Source organism: Arachis hypogaea, chromosome 18 (genome assembly GCF_003086295.3).
Source record: "Arachis hypogaea cultivar Tifrunner chromosome 18, arahy.Tifrunner.gnm2.J5K5, whole genome shotgun sequence".
NCBI lineage: Eukaryota > Viridiplantae > Streptophyta > Magnoliopsida > Fabales > Fabaceae > Arachis > Arachis hypogaea.
The window spans coordinates 16,679,197-16,698,458 of NC_092053.1; positions in this window are offsets into that span (position 1 = coordinate 16,679,197).

Sequence of the window (19,262 nt, forward strand, 5' to 3'; positions counted from 1 at the left end):
CAAAAACTCATCGACGCGCAAGCGCCATATGCGCGAACGCGTGGGTTGAAAAATATCCAAACGGCGCGCAAGCGTCAGCCACGCGTACGCGTGGGTGCTCTTGCGCCCAGGCACAAAACTGGCACAACCCTGGCACAACTCTCTGGAAAATGGTTGGGCAATTGGTGCAGCGCATCGACGCGCCCGCGCACACCACGCGCACGCGTGGATGGTGCTTTCTGGAAGAACGGCGCGCACGCGCCAAGTGCGCCTACGCGCGTAGGGTCGTTCTGCTAAAAATTTTCTAAGTTAAAAGCTGCAGAATTTACAGATTCAACCCCCAATCTTCCGACGGTCATAACTTTCTCATTTTAAATCATTTTTCACCCGTTCTTCGAACGGCATGGACATCCCGAATCCAATTTCATTTTTAAACAAGTTTGGCACAAAATAGAAATCCGCAGTCCAAGTTATGTCCCGTCAAAGTATGCCCAAAAACCATGTTTTCATACAAAACCACAAGGTGCCATTTTCAAAACAAGCCATTTTTAACTCTTTTCAAAATCAACCAAAACATGCCAATTTCGTCCCTTTCTTTGAAATCAATCAAAATATACTAAAATCAACATCAAGCCTCCTCAACTCACACATTGACACTTTCTCAAACTCAAACACATTTACATATCATATACTCTTCCTCATGCCAAATTTCAACAACACTATTTCCAATCAACCATCATTATACATAATCAATATCATACTCACTATCACGTGGTTTCACCCACAAATCAACCTTAATCATTCCTCAAGCATATATCACAACATACATATCTCTAATGCATCATCATACCATCAAGGCATCAATAGTCATAATCACATATATGACCACATAATATGTCTCAACCAAAACCAAACATACCTCATCTATATAATTTCACCCAAATTTACCAAATTTCACACTTCAACTCCTCAAACCTTATTATTCAATAACCAACCCAATCATTCATATATTCATTATCGTAAATTCATCCAATCACTTGTGTCATCATACAATGCACACATCACTTACCTTTCTTACCTTCTTCCGGCCTCCGGCCCAAAATTCACGGCCTCCGGCCCAATTTCACAATTTAAATGCATAAACCACAAATCAATACTCATCACCCAGTACATCAAATTCTCAATACACCAAACATACAAGGCTACACAATTCTCAACCCAATCATTAATTCACATTACATACCAACTATGCATATTAGCACCAACCATATACACAATCCAAACTTAATCCTAGGGGCATCTAGCCTAGGAATTCTCATCACAACACACGGTACTTAAATGAAACTTAAACCGTACCTCTTGTAGCCAAACCAATTGAGCCTCTTCTATGGAAGTCTTCACCAAACTTAGCTCCAAGCCTCACCAAAGCTCCTCAAGCAATACCAATCTCCCAATTGTGCACCAACATCACCAAATACACTAACATAACCAATATCACATACATACATCAACCTAGGGCTCATAAAAATGACAAATCACAAGGGTTTGAGCACTTCTTACCTCAGACCATATGAAGTAGGGATAGAACCTACTTAGAATCCATGTTGGAGTATCCCTAAACACCAAAAATCACAAGATTTCAACACTAACTACCCAAAAATATGTAACAGTGGAGAATTTCGAAAATTGGGCAAAGATGAATGGAATACTCACCACAAAACTTAGATAGAATTGTAGAGGATGAGAAGAGCGATGCGTGGCCGCAAACGGCTCGTCAATCGGAGCTCTGTAGCTCAAGTTATGGTGGTTTGAAGATCAAAGAGAGTTAGGTTTTCTCTCTTCTCTTCTCTCTTCTCAATTTCAGCGCCCCACCCTTCTTTTTTAGGGTAAAATGAGCTGAAATGCTCATAACTAATATTTTTATATGTTGGGTCTTGGGCCCACTTAGGCCCGGTTCACTTATTTTTGCCCGTTGGCCCAATTTTGGGCCAAAACCTTTAAGATTAGCGCTCTAAATCGCACTTTAAATATTTCTATCTTCCCTAATTATAATTCCTCATTTCTTAATCTTATTTACTCATAATCAATTTTCTCAGCTGTAGTACCAGACAGATCTCAGCCGGTACTGCCGGTCAAAATTTCACTGCGTGCTTTTATGCAGAAAACTATGTTTTTCGACTTGGAAAAATTCACTGAATCCAAATATCATATTTAAATTATCAAATTCCAATTGCCAAATCTTCCAATCATATTTGCTCCTATTTAACTTATTATTTAATTAATTTCAGTTAGACCGGGTATTACAAAGACTGCATATGGTAGTGCCGAACTTGTCAAACCATTCACGAGGAGCTTGCATAAGTCCATAAAGTGCCTTGCGAAGGAGACAAACCTTACTAGAAGGACAAGGATATCCCGGAGGTGGTTTCATATAGAATTTCTTTTTCAAATCCCCATTAAGAAATGCATTCTTTACATCCATCTAACTGAGAGACCATTTTTTAACCGCGGCAATGGCAAGGAGAGCTCTAACTGATGTAAGGCAAGCGACAGGAGCAAAAGTCTCTTCATAATCAATACAATACTCTTGCGTACAACCTTGAGCTACCAAGCGTGCCTTATAACGGTCAATAGAGCCATCAGAGCGCGTCTTGATCTTGTATACCCGTCTACTGCCCACAACTTCTTGATCAGAAGGAGGATCAACCAAATCCCAAGTGTGTGCTTTTTCAAGTGCTTGTATTTCTTCTTGCATTGCTTGTTGCCAATTTGGATTTGTGAAGGCTTCTCTAAATGACTTAGGTTCATGTTGATGAAGAATAGTAGAAAAGTAATGATAATCAGGAAGATGAGGAGGTGGATTATGTACGTGAGAAGAACGAGTGGGAGGAGGAGGCATGACGGTAGGAGCGGGATCGCCGTCCGGACTGGAATCATCAGGAGATGGAGAAGGCGGAGGATCAGGAGCCTCGAGGGGTGGACTTGGGGTAGACCCTGTAGTATCATCACTAGAAAAGAGATCAACATTTGGGTTAGTAAAAAACGGTGACGGAGTAGAAGGAATGGACTCAAAAGTGAAAAAACTAGAGAACATGTGATGCTCCCAGAAGACAATTGATCCTAATTATATTCTAACAATATAAATGACAAATTACTAAAATAAATTGTTTGTCTTTTAGGATTACTAGAATACAACATTTATATATTAAAGACCTAAATGCATCTTTTCTATGTGTATAGAAACCGCAATAGGAATATAGTGGATTATGATTTGGACGTAAACCGCGGTAGGGGTGTAGCGGTTTAAGTTGGGTTATGTGTGAGAAAAAACCACTACACTTCTTTAGCGATATCTCTATATATATCCCCTAAAAAATGATATGTCATTGTCAATATAAAAACTCATAACAACTACCTTAATATTTTCTGATCGCATCATTACATAGACCTTTGATATAAATAGTCTTCAAATTCAACACATTTATTCATAGTAGCAGTTTTTAGAGTCATCGTATAACATCTCGAATTTTTGAAAATTAAGTAATTATTTATTTATAAGTTATCATATTATATTGAGATTTTATTTTCATAAAATCTATTTTTAATAAAAATAATTAAATAAAATTTGATGATTATTGAAGTTTAATTTAAATATAACTTATTCTATTAGTTTGAACTATTTATTAAAAACTATTTTGATAGGCAAAAATTAAGTTAATCTTTTATAGTTATTATTATTATTATTATTTACTTCTTTCTTTTGGCCGAAGCCATTAAGAAAACATGAATAAAGAAAAGCCTAATGTGGCTCATTTACAAGTATGTATATATATATATAACTAATGTCTTAAGGGACTAAGAAAGAAATGAACGTGGCTTGCATGCTATTATACTTATATATACTTATGACACCTAATAATACTTTCACACTACAAATTATCATTCATTAGCATCATTTTCTTTTATCATTTTTATTCATTATAACCGAACTCTTTAGAAAGAAAAAGAGAAATAAAGGTCGTGGCTTATTTGTACACATATATCTATGAAACCATGACACATGTTACATTCATTTAATAACCAATGACACCTAATAAACCTTACTACCACAAATCTTTTTTAATCACCATCATCACTAATCATACTTTCTTTTCCTTCATGCATCACCGAACCAACCTTGAAAGAAAAAGAGAGACTAAGCCGTGAGTGAGAGGAATCAGAAACCATGGAACCTTACCCCTTTTGAGTTCGATTTCTTATGATTCATAACTCCAGTCAAAAATCTAATTCGGTAAAAGTGTTTGTATCTTCTTCCTCTACGTATTGGCATTACTTTTGATTGGTAGAAGTTGACGGTGACGTAGCTCCTCTTCTCTTTGAGTTCGGTTAACTGGAGTTCTAGGAAGCGCAGACGATTTCTGACGCTTTCTTCTTCAGCAGCTCAATCAGAAAGCTTTTCCGGAGCTTTCGTTGATTTTGATTTCGTATGAAGGTAGGGGATTTATTTTTAAAGATAAACGTTTTTAATTTAGAATTCCTACAAAATTAATTGAATAATTGCAAATATATCTATATATATATATATATATTAATAATAGTAATGTTATTGAGTATGGATTATTGTTGTGAATGTGACTATTTTCTTATTATTAAGAATTTCGCTGATTTGAGAATTGTTGAGAAAAAGGCTGGTGAATTGTTGAGGAATAGGGAACCCGTAAGGGTGGTTTAGACCGAATTTTAGAGAAAATGCCGCCGAAATTTTATAAAATCTGAGGTTTTATTTGAAAAGTTATTTTAAAAGATTTGGTTTTGGAAAATTAAATTATTTAAAATATATTTAGTTAAGAAAAGATTTACTCTATTTTAAAGTTTGATTTATTAAGAAAAATATAATGCTTTAAACCCAATCTTTTAAGGAGAGATTTTGTTTTAAGTAAAGATTTGAGCTCGGTTTATTAAGAAAAGGAATCTCTGCCACAGGAGAGCAGAGAACAAGGATTTAAAGAATATATTAATTAATGAAGTGTCTGCCACAGGAGAGCAAATGTGACATTGTTTGGGCCTTAGTGCCAAATGTAAAGTGGGGACGCCCACACACTGAGAACTGTTTTCCAGATGTACGCTTATTGATTTGGAAAGTCACACTGATGCGGCCTAGCCGTACAACTTATAAGCACACTGATGCATCTGGAAAGCCATATCTGGGACTTGTGCCCGGGTAATGTCGGGAGCGGGTAGGAAACCGACACATGAGCTCATGGCCTGCGTTAGGGATAGACATGCATCATGTTGTTTGCACATTTGCATTTGATTGCGCTTGCTTGTCTTATTATTTTGTGATTGTATTGTTTGTCTTGTTGTGACTTGCTTGTACATTGAATTGAATCTCTTGCTTGCACTACTTGTTTGTGAGTATATTAAAGTGATTACGAGTTGACATTTGACTGAGGATTAATATGTGGCTGAGAGACAGAAAGTGTGATTAATTTTATATTTAAGTTTTGTTTTGAGTTAAGAGATTTTAAAAGGAGGTAATTAATTATCTAAAGTAGAACCAAGAGTATTTTCAAAGGGTTTGATAAAAATATATTTTTACTGAGTAAAGTTAATTATTTGCATTTTATTCCATTACTTTTACGGCATTCCTTTTTCCTACTGAGAACGTGTGGTTTGTTCTCACCCCAAATCTTCCACCCTTTCAGAGACTCAGGTTCGGAGATTCAGTAAGAAGCTGCAGACGATTAGTAAATTTACTTGTGATTCCTGTTGTTTTTATAGAGTTCCCTCGCCCTTGTTGCTTCAGGGTTTTTATTTTATCCAGAGGGATAGGTATTGTATTTAAGTTTTACATTGAATTTAATTGTATGGCATCTATTATTATTAATAATTATGTGACTATTGTCATTTGAAGACCTTTTGTTATGTGATTTTAAGTACTAAAATCTATTTTCTGAAATTTTCTTAAAAACGGAAACGCGATATCGATGTAAAGGCTCAATAGTAAATTTATAATAAAGGAAATCAGGTCCGTAACGCCTTACTTTTGGTACGATCATGACGTGCTAAAAGTTAGGGTGTTACACATCGAACCTAATTTCTTACTTGTATCCAATTTAAAACATTTTTCTATTATCTAAGTCATATACCTGACGGTCTTCTAAATTAAAGTTGAGTTCTTATGATATGGAATTCACACAAGAAATTGGGAAATATAGTTTTGTTTGAGTGTTATAAGTTAAATTGATTTTTTGAAATTGACAATATAAAATTTATATTGAAATAATATAAAAAAATTTGACAAGAATTATTCTCATTTTCTAAAGGTACAGTGGAATAAGAAAAGAAAATGAGAGGTTAAAATTCTTAATACTATGTGACTTATTGCGATGCATTAAGTACACATGTACGAGTGGTTGAAGTCGTTATATATTTTGGTGTTGTTTGTATGAACATCATGCCTTTTTTTTGGTGAGTTTAATACAATACTACTTATGAAAACTTATATTATTTTTATACCAATTTCGTTTACATTAGTTTGTAATGAATCTTGAATGGTACACCAAAAGAAATGAATATTAAGTTAATTAACTCATGATAGTTGGAACCAAGGTTCTGAAAACTGGACCGGACCGGTCGGTTCGACCGGTTTAACCGCAAATCGGTAATGCAAACAGTCCGGTCCTCCTGTAGAAACCGTTCTGGAAAGAACCGCTGAAGAACCAGTGAACCGGCCAAAAACCGGCCAGTTGGGCCGAACCGGTGACCGGCCGGTTCTGCATAAACGACGCCGTTTTATTTTTTTTTAGAAAAAACCCTTAACCTGACCCGACCCGCTCCTGGAGCACCCCACCCCCCCTTTCTTCCCCCGTCCCTATTCATTCATGATTCATCTGATTCTGAATCATCTCACAGTGAGAGAAGAGTGAACCCTAGCCGCCGTGAACCCTAGCCGCCTAGTCGCCCTCCTTCGTCGTCGCGGTCTCAGGTCATCAGCGGCACCGCGTCGCCTGGTCCTCAGCCTAAGTAACCCTCCATCTTCACCTGGTTCCCTGCCCAGTAGCCCTCCATATCCATCGTCTTCATCTTCTCAACACCAGCAGGCAGTAGCCCTCTCATCGTCTTCATCGTCGCGTGGTCCTCAACAGTCAATACTAGTAGCCCTCCGTCGATCCCAGGTGAGTGACTCGTCCTCTATTCATCTTCTTTGTTCTTCGCCTCTGTGAACTTCCTCTGTGAAATTGATACTCTGTGAACTTCGACTTCCTCTGTGAACTTAGATTTCAGTTTAATTGTGAATTTCCTCTGTTTGTTGGTTAGCATGATAAATTAATAATCTGTTTGTTGGTTAGGGAGAGAAATAAATAATCTGAAAATTAATTGGCTGGGAGCCCTGAAAATAAATAATCTGTTCTTTTCGCATCAATTTGCGTCTTGTGGGGTTGGGAGCCCTAAAGTTCACTGGATTTCTTAGAGAACAATGCAAAATAACATGAGTTTTGAATCAATGTACACTGTTCGAATGTTGAAACAGATACTAAACTAGTAAAACCATTCCTTTTTGTTTTTGCTTGAATTTTAGAAGAAAGAACAATGTAATGTATTCCTATTTATGATTCCATAAGACCAAGGTTAAATTAACAATTCAGGTGGAGTTGAGTTTTGTTTATGAGTAATTAAATGCACTAAACAGGAATAGGATTCTAATTTCTTTTGTGACTTTCATTGTTCTTTTCCCCTTGTTGTGCTGCTGTTGTTGTTATGCTGCTGTTTTGTTATGGCACTGTGATTCTGCGATCACTGATCAGTGTTTTGAATTTGGAATTTCTTATTAGTGACTTGTTAAGCTACTGTTGTTGTTATGCTGTTATGCTGTTATTTTGTTATGGCACTGTGATTGTGTGATCACTGATGAGTGTTTTGAATTTGGAATTTGTGATTAATGACTTGTTAAGTTGCTGTTATTTTGTAATGGTTGTTGCTGAATGCTAAAAATGGAAATCAAATCAAATGCTGGTTGTTGCTGAATGAGTAGGGTAGCTACCTACCAATGCCATATATAAATAAGCTGTTGAATGATGATGATGGTAGTGGAAGGAGAGTCAAAGTGTATAGGTAGTTGGTGATATGTTATGCTTTCTTATTCAATGACTACTTGTTATGTTGATACCTCAACTTGGAAACAACACTAAATCCCGTTTATGGCTTGCTCAGCAAGAAGAATCTGTTGCTAAAAGAGCTCTCTTACAAGTTACAACAGATGAACACAACGCTGCCAAAGATTAAACTGAAAAGGTCATCTTGCAAGGTTCAGGATCATGTTCAGTTAGCATAATACCACAGAATGATCAACATTTTCTAACTGAACTAGCTCAGCATTCTTTTGAAATTGATAATCCTTTGTCTCCTGACATTTCTAAATTAGAATCTGAGGTGTTAAGTGATCTTGTTAACCCTCAAAGTCAAAATTTAATATCTAGATATTTCTTTTTACTATTTAACTTTTGAGTTTGTATTTTGATAAGATCATATGAATTTGGTTGATGATTTTTTGTGTAGTATTTTAAATTTGGAAGATATTTTAGGATGTTTATTTATAATTTTTTATTATTTTATTCTAAAACGATTTTTCTGGTTGAACCACTGGTTGGACTGGTTGGACCAATGAACCAGTGAACCAGTGACTAGAGTAGTTTGATGACCGGTCCGATTTTTCGAACCTTGGTTGGAACGATATGCATACAACACATAATTCTTCATTTCATACCTCTTTAAGTTCCATTTTTTAGATAAATGAGAAAGATTTTTATTTTATTTGAATACAAGTTTAACATATCATTGTTTAGGCTAACTAGTGTAGTGTCAAAACTCAAAAGCATGTGCAGAATATAGACTCAACCTAAATCGAATTTAGATCCTCTAAATTTTAAATTTTTACTTTAGAAGGTAAAGTGTGATTTCTCACCTTTGAATAGTTTCTCTCTCATATTCTCTCTTGGTCCCACTTATGAAATAAATGGTAAGAGATCACACTTTTTCCTCTAAAATAAAATTCAAAATTTAGAGAATCCAAATCCACCTAAATTGTACTTAAGCACATGCCAAACTAACAAATTCAAATTCCAAATAAAGTACAACAATCAGATGCTAAAATTGATATTATTACTGATATAACCTGAAATTGATATAGACAAGTTCTAATCATTCATCAAACTTTTAAATTGATATAGGCAAGTATAAACCACTATAGACCGCATATGCCTTTTAAGCATTTCATCAGAAATCGCTAGAGCTAGAGGGATGTAGCAGTTTCTTCTCACACGCAACCCAACCTAAACTGTTACACCTCTATCGCGGTTTACATCCAAATCATAATCCAGCATACTTGGATTAGTCTTTGGTTTGTCGGGTTGGGGAATACCGTAGACAACCAAAAATAATCCAGCGTACTTCTATTGTGGTTTCTATAAAAATAGGGAATATGTATTTGCATCTTTAATATATAAATATTGTATTCTGATAATATTAAAAGATAAATAATTTATTTTGGTAACTTGCCTATTTATAAATCATATGTTACTTTAACTATATATTTTTAAAGTGATCTTGTTTGCAGAACATGAACTAGCAGAACAAAAAGAAGAGAGAAAATTTGTAATGCAAGAAAACATAAAAAAAAAAAATGATAATAGTGTTGAATTGTATGGTAGCTAATGATTTTCTACACATATATACATGTCGGAACATTGCATTAGCGTTAGTAAAGCTAAAATTAGGTGTTTTAAAAATTATTGCTAAAATTAAAGTATCAATTTTTTTTTATTATTTAGTAATATTTTTTAAAAAAGTGTTGTTAAAGAAAATGTTATCATAATGTAAAGAAAATGTACTTTTAATTTTAACACACTTATATAGTTATTATAATTATTATAAACATAAAGATACTAAAAGCTACCATATAAAATATAAAGGTATAAACTATAAAGAATCAAAATTGTCACTATTTTTTTTATATTACAAAACTAAAATGCTGTTAGAGCATTCAAAAAAAATAATTAAAACAATAAGGGATTTTTTATTTTAATAAATAAAATAATTATAATAATTATTGAAATAAATAATTTAAAAAATATTTATCGAAATAAATATTTTTGTTTTATTTTGTTTACACTATAAATGAGATAATTTTGCACGTATCTCGTTTACAGTATAAATAAGATAAGACAGTAGAGATATTTATTTCGATAAATATTTTTTAAATTATTTATTTCAGTAATTATAATTATTTTATTTATTAAAATAAAAATCCAAAGAATAAGCCACAATAGATAATAATCATATAATATTGACATATTGTGAATGCTTATTAATTATACATATCGATATTCATATTGTCAATGATTAATTTCTTTGTTTGACTCCAAAATTAAATGCACAACAAAAAATAAGATTCAAATAACACAATAATTCTCTTGTATAAAAATACTATTTTTGACAAATTTTTTATTAACATATTTTCATAGTTAAAATAGTGTCAAAATTTGTTTTTTGATGAATTTTAATTTTTTTTGACACATATAATCCTAAAAAAAATCTATATTGTTGTAGTGGTTGTCCTGCCGTTAAGAATCCGTTAACAGAATTAACGACGGGATAAAATTGAGACGATTTTGAAACGTTAGGGACTTAAATAGAACGAAAACGTTGGGGACAAAAACTATAATACCCTACCACACAGAGTCTTATGCTTAAGTCATAAAGCTGAGGTGGCAAGGTATTACGACCTCTAAAAGTAAAATATATATATATATATATAATAATATTAATGAAAAGAGATAGTATACTAGGAACCTTGAAAAATAGGTAAAACAAATCACAAAATTTAAAGCGCAATGCTCACGAGACGTGGTTACTTGCGTGAGAAGAAAACTAAAGCTCAATAATAAATGTATACAGATGACACGAGTAGAGGGTCAATAATACAAAATAACAAGCTCCTAACTCAGCCTGCAAAACCAAGGCTGGCCGGAGAATATATATATATATATATTCCAAAAATCCAAAATACATAAATGAAAACCCTAACTCTCCTCAAACCTCTAAGAGGAACAAAATAAACAAGTTATTCGGAGAGAACATTAAGTACACATATACATAAACTAAACAGCAAAAGAAACCCAGAAACCACTTCACTTCAGAAATCCAGATGCCTATCGAGAAGCCTTCCGACCTGCATCTGAAAAACAACAACACAGTATGGGGTGAGAACCGGAGGTTCTCAGCATGGTAAAGGTGCCACGCATATAATATATAAGGTCCTAGGAATGCCAGAGGCAATCCTAGAACTCCAACATACAATTATAAAACTTAAACTCTAAACAGAAGCCATAAAAGGGGGTAGATGACCTAAAAGATTCTAAACCTGCCTACTCTGAATCCTAACATTAACATCAAATAAATCTACCTTTCCTTCGTTCCTCCATCACCATAGATTCAGCAGAGATAAGCAATCAAACAATATCACGCACAAGTAGGACACAGGTAGTACAAGTAGCAAATACAACAAGTAGCATGGTATATACCCAATTAGGCACATAGTTAGTCCGTCCCTCAGGCTTTATAGGAACGAACTGCTTTGGAAAATCAAATAAATAATGGAAATAATGGCAACAACTGTGATGAGGGTCCTATGACACTTTCTTCCTTTCTGAAGGTTCATCCTCTGACCTTCAGAGGAACCTCAAACCCTATTGATGCGGATAACTGGATTCAAGCCATAGAGCGAGAATTACAGGCCCAGCAGGTTCCTAAAGAACAGTGGGTTGAGTTTGGAACCTACCAGCTGCAAGGTGAAGCTCAGCATTGGTGGCAGGGCATGAGGCGTATTCTGCAGCCTGATGAGGTTGTAATTTCTTGGGAATTGTTCTGAACAGAGTTTTATAAGAAGTACTTTCCCAGTTCAGTCAGAAATGCTAAAGAACTTGAACTGCTTTAGCTGAAACAAGGCCAGATGACTGTTACTGAGTATACTAGCAAATTTGAGGAATTGTGTCACTTTTCACGGATTTGTCAAGGAGCTCCTGAGGATTTTGCTAAGTGGAAATATATCAAGTATGAAGGAGGCCTTCGGAGTGATATTCTAAGCTTTGTTGCACCTATAGAGATCAGGGTATTTTCTAAACTTGTAAACAAAAGCCGAATAGCTGAAGAATGTGTAAGGAACGTAGCTGTGGCAAAGAACGATAACTAGGAATTCCACCGAAGAGACCACTACCAGAATTTGGTACCAAGGGGTTGAGGATTCAAGCGAAGAGGATATGCTTAATCATTTCCTCATGGTCGGAACCTGGTTGGAATGGATGATGATCACCAAGGGGACGGTAGAGGAAAATAAACAAGGGATACTTCGGAGGAGCTGACATGTCAGAATTGTGGTCGTTACCATCCGAATAGGCCGTGCCGCATTGGCTTGGGCGTATGTTACAAGTGTGGTCTACCAGGGCATGTATCTAAGAACTGTCCGCAGGGAAAGACTCAAGATGGAGGACGATCGAATTAGCAAGATTGAGGTAATTGCAAAATTGATAACCAAAAATTTAAATTGTAATATGTGATTTTGAAACACCACATTTATTTATAGCCTGCGACAGGGATGAGGATGTAAGATTGGAAGTGACAAGCTTAGTGTTAAACCTAGGACTTGGTTGAAGGGAGTAATGAAAGAAAAATCCGTTCGACCGAGTGCTACCTTGTGGAGAACACCCATTTTGTTAGTAGAAAGGGAAGACCATAGTAGTAGACTGTATGCGAGAGGGATAGTACCGGTGAATCTTCGCGACTCGATCTAGCTTTCCTTGTGTAACCTGTAATGGAATTTGGTTTTGGATTCCTTTTTCCCTCAAACAACGAATGATTTATCCCCTAAATTTCTAGCCCCCCTCTTACGTGCACATATTTGTATTTGAATCTGTCCATCCAGGGGTGAGCCTGAGCTTGTTTTGGTATAGACAAATGATTCTTGAGCCTTGGAAATTGCTGAAGGTTGGGTGCTCTCTTCACAACTTTGTAATTCTCAAGCTCAACTGAAACTTACTTAATTCAGTATGTCCTATCCATACTATCAAATGTTTTTGGTCCGGTTTCCTTTCTTGAGATGCATCTAGATTCCTCTTCTTGTGCATTCTATTATTTTGATACAACTCTGATCGACCGTATATAAAACTCTTTCTGATTTCTCACGAACACTGTTCATACCATTCATTCGTTTTTCAAGCTTAATATCTCTTTGAAAATCAACTCGAGCCTATATTAGTGTTGCGTATGAATCCTAGTTGTAACTAGAGAAACGTTGATTTCTTAGAGCAAGACCTTTGAATGCAAAACAAACTTGTGACATTACTAGGGAATTGAGAGCCTTAATCCTCGCCGATCGTATCGCTCGTGACTAAATAGATGCGATAAGGTGCACCGTATGAATGAAATACCAGGATACAATGGAAGCCTTCGAGCCATAGAAAGAAGATTGATCTTTATGCCAATGCTTGTATCACTTAAGCCTAATGAACCATTTAGGGAATGACTACGATGTATTATTGGAGGACTTAAGACACGTGTTGATACAACATCGTGAGGTTGTAGTAGACGCCCTAAGCAAGAAGTTTCTAAGGGATTCTTGGACGTTAATTCCAAAGGAGAAAACGTTAGATGAGTTAAAGTTTTAAGTTGGAGGATGAGAGTGTGGTTGGAAATGTCAGACTAAATCCATTGCCAGTTTACAACGTGGTATCGATGAGATACGGGACGCGTAACGAGACAATAAGGAGCTGCCAAAGATATCGAAGTATGGTAAACAAAAGAGAATTAAAAAGAGATTTATATGCCTAATGTCGAAATGGAGACCGTAGAGTCAAGGACTTAGGGAGCGTAATAATGGCAATAAGGAGCTACTAAGAGTATTGAAGCTTGTTGAATCAAGAAGATACCAAGAGCAAGTTATGTGCTGAAATCGGAAGTTGAGACGAGAAACTATTGTCCGAAGCTTGCGAGAGAGGATTTTTGAATTGGCCCTGAACTTAATAAAACATATCACGAATCCAAGAAGATACTTTTGAGCAGCCAGAAGTGAAAAAAATGAAGTGGCAATCTATGTGGTTACATGCTTGACACATGAGAAAGAAAAGAGAGACCACCAGAAGCCGTTCGAAATGCTACAACCGTCGAAGGTTCTACATTAAAGGTAAAAGAGAATAGCTATCGATTTCGTAATAGATTGCCGAGGTTTAGGACAAAAAGTGATGCTGTTAGAAAATTGTGGATCAAGAGACCAAGCTCATTTTGTCCATCCGAGCAAACTACTTATTGGGGATATCAAAGAGACTATACATCAGAGAGAATGTGAGACTTCACAGTACGCTAAACACCTCTGAATTAATCAGAAACTTGAACGTCGAATGTCTTAATCCCTAAATTTGATAGCCGAGACAATGGAGAAAGAGTTACGTAAACTTGAGTTAAGATTTTTATGATTTTCTAATTTTTTTGGATTTTTTCGAAAATAATATGAAAAAGAAAAAATAAGGATTCCAAAATTTTTAATATGAATTCCAGGAATCTTGCCATGTTAGTCTAAAGCTTCAGTCCAGGAATTAGACATGGCTCACTAGCCAGCCAAGCTTTCAAAGAAAGCTCCAGTCCAAAACACTAGACATGGCCAATGGCCAGCCAAGCTTCAGCAGGTGATCATGGATCAGCAGCAGGTGGATGAGCAACAACTAATTTGCTCTTGATAACAAATTGCAAGCCTCAGTCCAAATGATTTTAGACATGGCTTTACAGCCAGCCAGGCTTCACATGCTTCATGAAACACTAGAATTCATTCTTAAAAATCTTGAATAAAATTTTGAAAGCATTTTTATATTTTTTTTTCGAAAACATATGAGAGATTTTTGAAATATTTTTGAAAAATTTTTGAAAATAAAATAAAAAGAAAATTACCTAATCTGAGCAACAAGATGAACCGTCAGTTGTCCAAACTCAAACAATCCCCGGCAATGGCGCCAAAAACTTGGTGCACGAAATTGTGATCTCCAGGCTCGAACAAATCCTGGTAATGGCTCCAAAGCTTGGTGCTCTGATCTTAATTCATAGTTGTCACAACTTCGATACAACTAACCAGCAAGTGCACTGGGTCGTCCAAGTAATACCTTACGTGAGTAAGGGTCGAATCCCACGGAGATTGTTGGTATGAAGCAAGCTATGGTCACCTTGTAAATCTCAGTCAGGCAGATATAAAGTGATAATGGTGTTTTCGAATATTATATAGTAAAATAGGGATAGAGATACTTATGTAATTCATTGGTAGGAATTACAGACAAGCGAATGGAGATGCTTTTCGTTCCTCTGAACCTCTGCTTTCCTGCTATCTTCATCCAATCAGTCTTACTCCTTTCCATGGCTGGCTGTATGCAAGGGCATCACCGTTGTCAGTGGCTACATCCCCTCCTCTCAGTGAAAGATATGCTCACATGCTCTGTCACAGCACGGCCAATCATCTGTCGGTTCTCGATCATGCTGGAGTAGGATTCACCCTCCTTTTGCGTCTGTCACTAACGCCCAACACTCGCGAGTTTGAAGCTCGTCACAGTCATTCAGTCATTGAATCCTACTCGGAATACCACAGACAAGGTTTAGACTTTCCGGATTCTCTTGAATGCCGCCATCATTCTAGCTTACGCCACGAAGATTCCGGTTAGGAGATCTAAGAGATATTCATCCTAGCTTATTTCATGTAGAACAGAAGTGTTTGTCAGGCACGCGTTTATAAGGGAGAAGGATGATGAGCGTCACACATAATCATCACCTTCATCACGTTCTTGGGTGCGAATGGATATCTTAGAAGCGAAATAAGATGAATTGAATAGAAAACAGTAGTACTTTGCATTAATCTTTGAGGAACAGCAGAGCTCCACACCTTAATCTATGGAGTGTAGAAACTCTACCGTATGAAAATACATAAGTGAAGGTCCAGGCATGGCCGAGATGGCCAGCCCCCCTAAGACGTGATCAATAGTCTCCTAAGATGAACAATGGATTAAAACTGAGACCAAAGATGCCTAATACAATAGTAAGAGGTCCTATTTATAATAAACTAGCTACTAGGGTTTACATGAGTAAGTATTTGATGTATAAATCCACTTCTGGGGCCCACTTGGTGTGTGTTTGGGCTGAGCTTAAGTGTTGCACGTGCAGAGGCCAATTGTGGAGTTGAACGCCAGTTTTTGTGCCAGTTTGGGCGTTCAACTCTGGTTTTGGATCCTTTTCTGGCGCTGGACGCCAGATTTGGGTAGAAAGCTGGCGTTGAACGCCAGTTTACGTCGTCAATTCTTGGCCAAAGTATAGACTATTATATATTGCTGGAAAGCCCTGGATGTCTACTTTCCAACGCAATTGGAAGCGCGCCATTTCGAGTTCTGTAGCTCCAGAAAATCCACTTTGAGTGCAGGGAGGTCAGAATCCAACAGCATCAGCAGTCCTTTTTCAACCTCTGAATCTGATTTCTGCTCAAGTCCCTCAATTTCAGCCAGAAAATACCTGAAATCACAGAAAAACACACAAACTCATAGTAAAGTCCAGAAATATGAATTTAACACAAAATCTATTAAAAACATCCCTAAAAGTAACTAGATCCTACTAAAAACATACTAAAAACAATGTCAAAAAGCGTATAAATTATCCGCTCATCATATACCCCGTGAAATTAGCGAATAATTAGTTAATAAATTAAATTTTAATATGGAAAATTAAAAATATAAATCTAATATTAAAATAAGATAGAGCTCGTTAAAATAAGAATTTCAAAGAATTTGGCCCAAGATTGGGCCGAATGGGCAGAACCAGTTGAACCGGGCCCAAACCGGGCCTGTGGGCCCAACCAGACCCATTATTTAAATGAGCTTCAGCTCATCATTTCCCTTCCATTCTTCATTACGTTCCAACATCCATGGAAAGGGGAAGGTAAAGATCAAAATGTAACTCCCACTTCCATCCACCATAACTTCTTCATCTGAGCTCCGATCACCGCACCAATTACAGCCACACATCCAGCACGTCGAGCTCTATGTTTCTATTGGATCAATTTCATGGGTAAGCCTCAATTTTATTTCAGATTTTCTACCCCTTTCTATTTGTGAAATTGAGCCCTTGTGATGAGATTTTGCCCAATTTGGTGTTTTAGGTTTGATTTAGCTTGTGGAGCTTATCGAGTTTGAGTTGCTCTGCGCGTGGGTAAGATAAAGAGACCGAATATCCATTGAGGTTCAAAATGATTGGCATCTATAGGAACTTCAGATTTCGAATAGTGTTATTGACTCTCTTAGTTCAGTATGATGATTCTTGAACACAGCTTCTTTATGAGTCTTGGCCGTGGCCCTAAGCATTTTGTTTTCCAGTATTACCACCGGATACATAAATGCCACAGACGCATAATTGGGTGAACCTTTTCAGATTGTGACTCAGCTTTGCTAAAGTCCCCAATTAGAGGTGTCCAGGGTTCTTAAGCACACTCTTTTTTTTTTTTGCTTTGGACCTTGACTTTAACCGCTCAGTCTCAAGTTTTCACTTGACACCTACACGCCACAAGCACATGGTTAGGGACAGCTTGGTTTAGCCGCTTAGACCAGGATTTTATTCCTTTAGGCCCTCCTATCCACTGATGCTCAAAGCCTTGGGATCCTTTTTAATTGCCCTTGCCTTTTGGTTTTAAGGGTTATTGGCTTTTTGCTCTTGCCTCTTGGTTTTAAGAGCTTTGGCTTTTTCTGCTTGCTTTTTCTTTTTCTTTCTATTTTTTTTTCGCCTATTTTTTTTTTCTGCAAGCTTTGTTCTTTGCTGCTTTTTCTTGCTTCAAGAATCATTTTTATGATTTTTCAGATTATCAAATAACATGTCTCCTAGTCATCATTCTTTCAAGAGCCAACATATTTAACATTCTTAAACAACAGCTTCAAAAGACATATGCACTGTTTCAAGCATACATTCAGAAAACAAGAAGCATTGTCACCACATCAATATAATTAAACTAAGTTCAAGGATAAATTCGAAACTCATGTACTTCTTGTTCTTTTGAATTAAAACATTTTTCATTTAAGAGAGGTGATGGATTCATAGGACATTTATAACTTTAAGACAAAGTTACTAACTACTAATGATCATGTAATGAAGACACAAACATAGATAAACACATAACATAGAAAACGAAAAGCAGAAGAATTAAGAACAAGGAATGAATCCACCTTAGTGATGGTGGCATTTCCTTCTTGAGGAATCAATGATGTCCTTGAGCTCTTCTATGTCTCTTCCTTGCCTTTGTTGCTCCTCCTTCAGTGTTTTTAGATCTTCTCTGATTTCATGAAGGATGATGGAGTGCTCTTGATGTTCCACCCTTAGTTGCTTCCAATAATTGTGTGGAAGAAAATGTATCCCTTGAGGTATCTCAGGGATCTCTTGATTTGCAGTCAAATGTTCTACCACTGAGCTATAGACCCTTGATGGAAGCTTTTGTCTTCCCTTTCCTCTTTCTAGAGGTTTCTCTGGCCTTAGGTGCCATCAATGGTTATGGAAAAAACAAAAAAGCTATGCTTTTACCACACCAAACTTAGAATGTTGCTCGCCCTCGAGCAAAAGAAGAAAGAATAGAAGAATAAGAAGAAGATATGGAGGAGATGGATGGGAGTGTGTATTCGGCCATATGGGTGGGATTGGGTGGGAGAGAGATGTTGAATTTTTGAAGGTAGTGGGTGTATGGATGTGAGTGGTAAATGGAAAAAAAAAGAAGGGATGATCATGAATGGAAAGAGAGATGATGAGGTAGGTGGGGATCCTGTGGGGTCCACAGATCCTGAGATGATCCTGTGGGGTCCACAGATCCTGAGGTGTCAAGGCATTTACATCCCTGCACCAATTTAGGCATGTAAAATGCCCTTGCACACAACTCTGGGCGTTCAGCGCCAGGTTGGTGCCCATTTTGGGCGTTCAACGCCCCTTTGCTGCCATTTCTGGCGTTGAACGCCAGAACCATGCTTGTTCTGGGCGTTCAGCGCCAGGATGCTCCCATTCTGGGCGTTCAGCGCCAGAACTATGCTCTGTTCTGGCGTTTGAACGCCAGACAGATGCTTCTCCAGGGTGTGATTTTTCTTCTACTGTTTTTGATTCCGTTTTCAATTTTTATATTTATTTTGTGACTCCTCATGATCATGAACCTATAAAGACACATAACTAAGAAAAATATA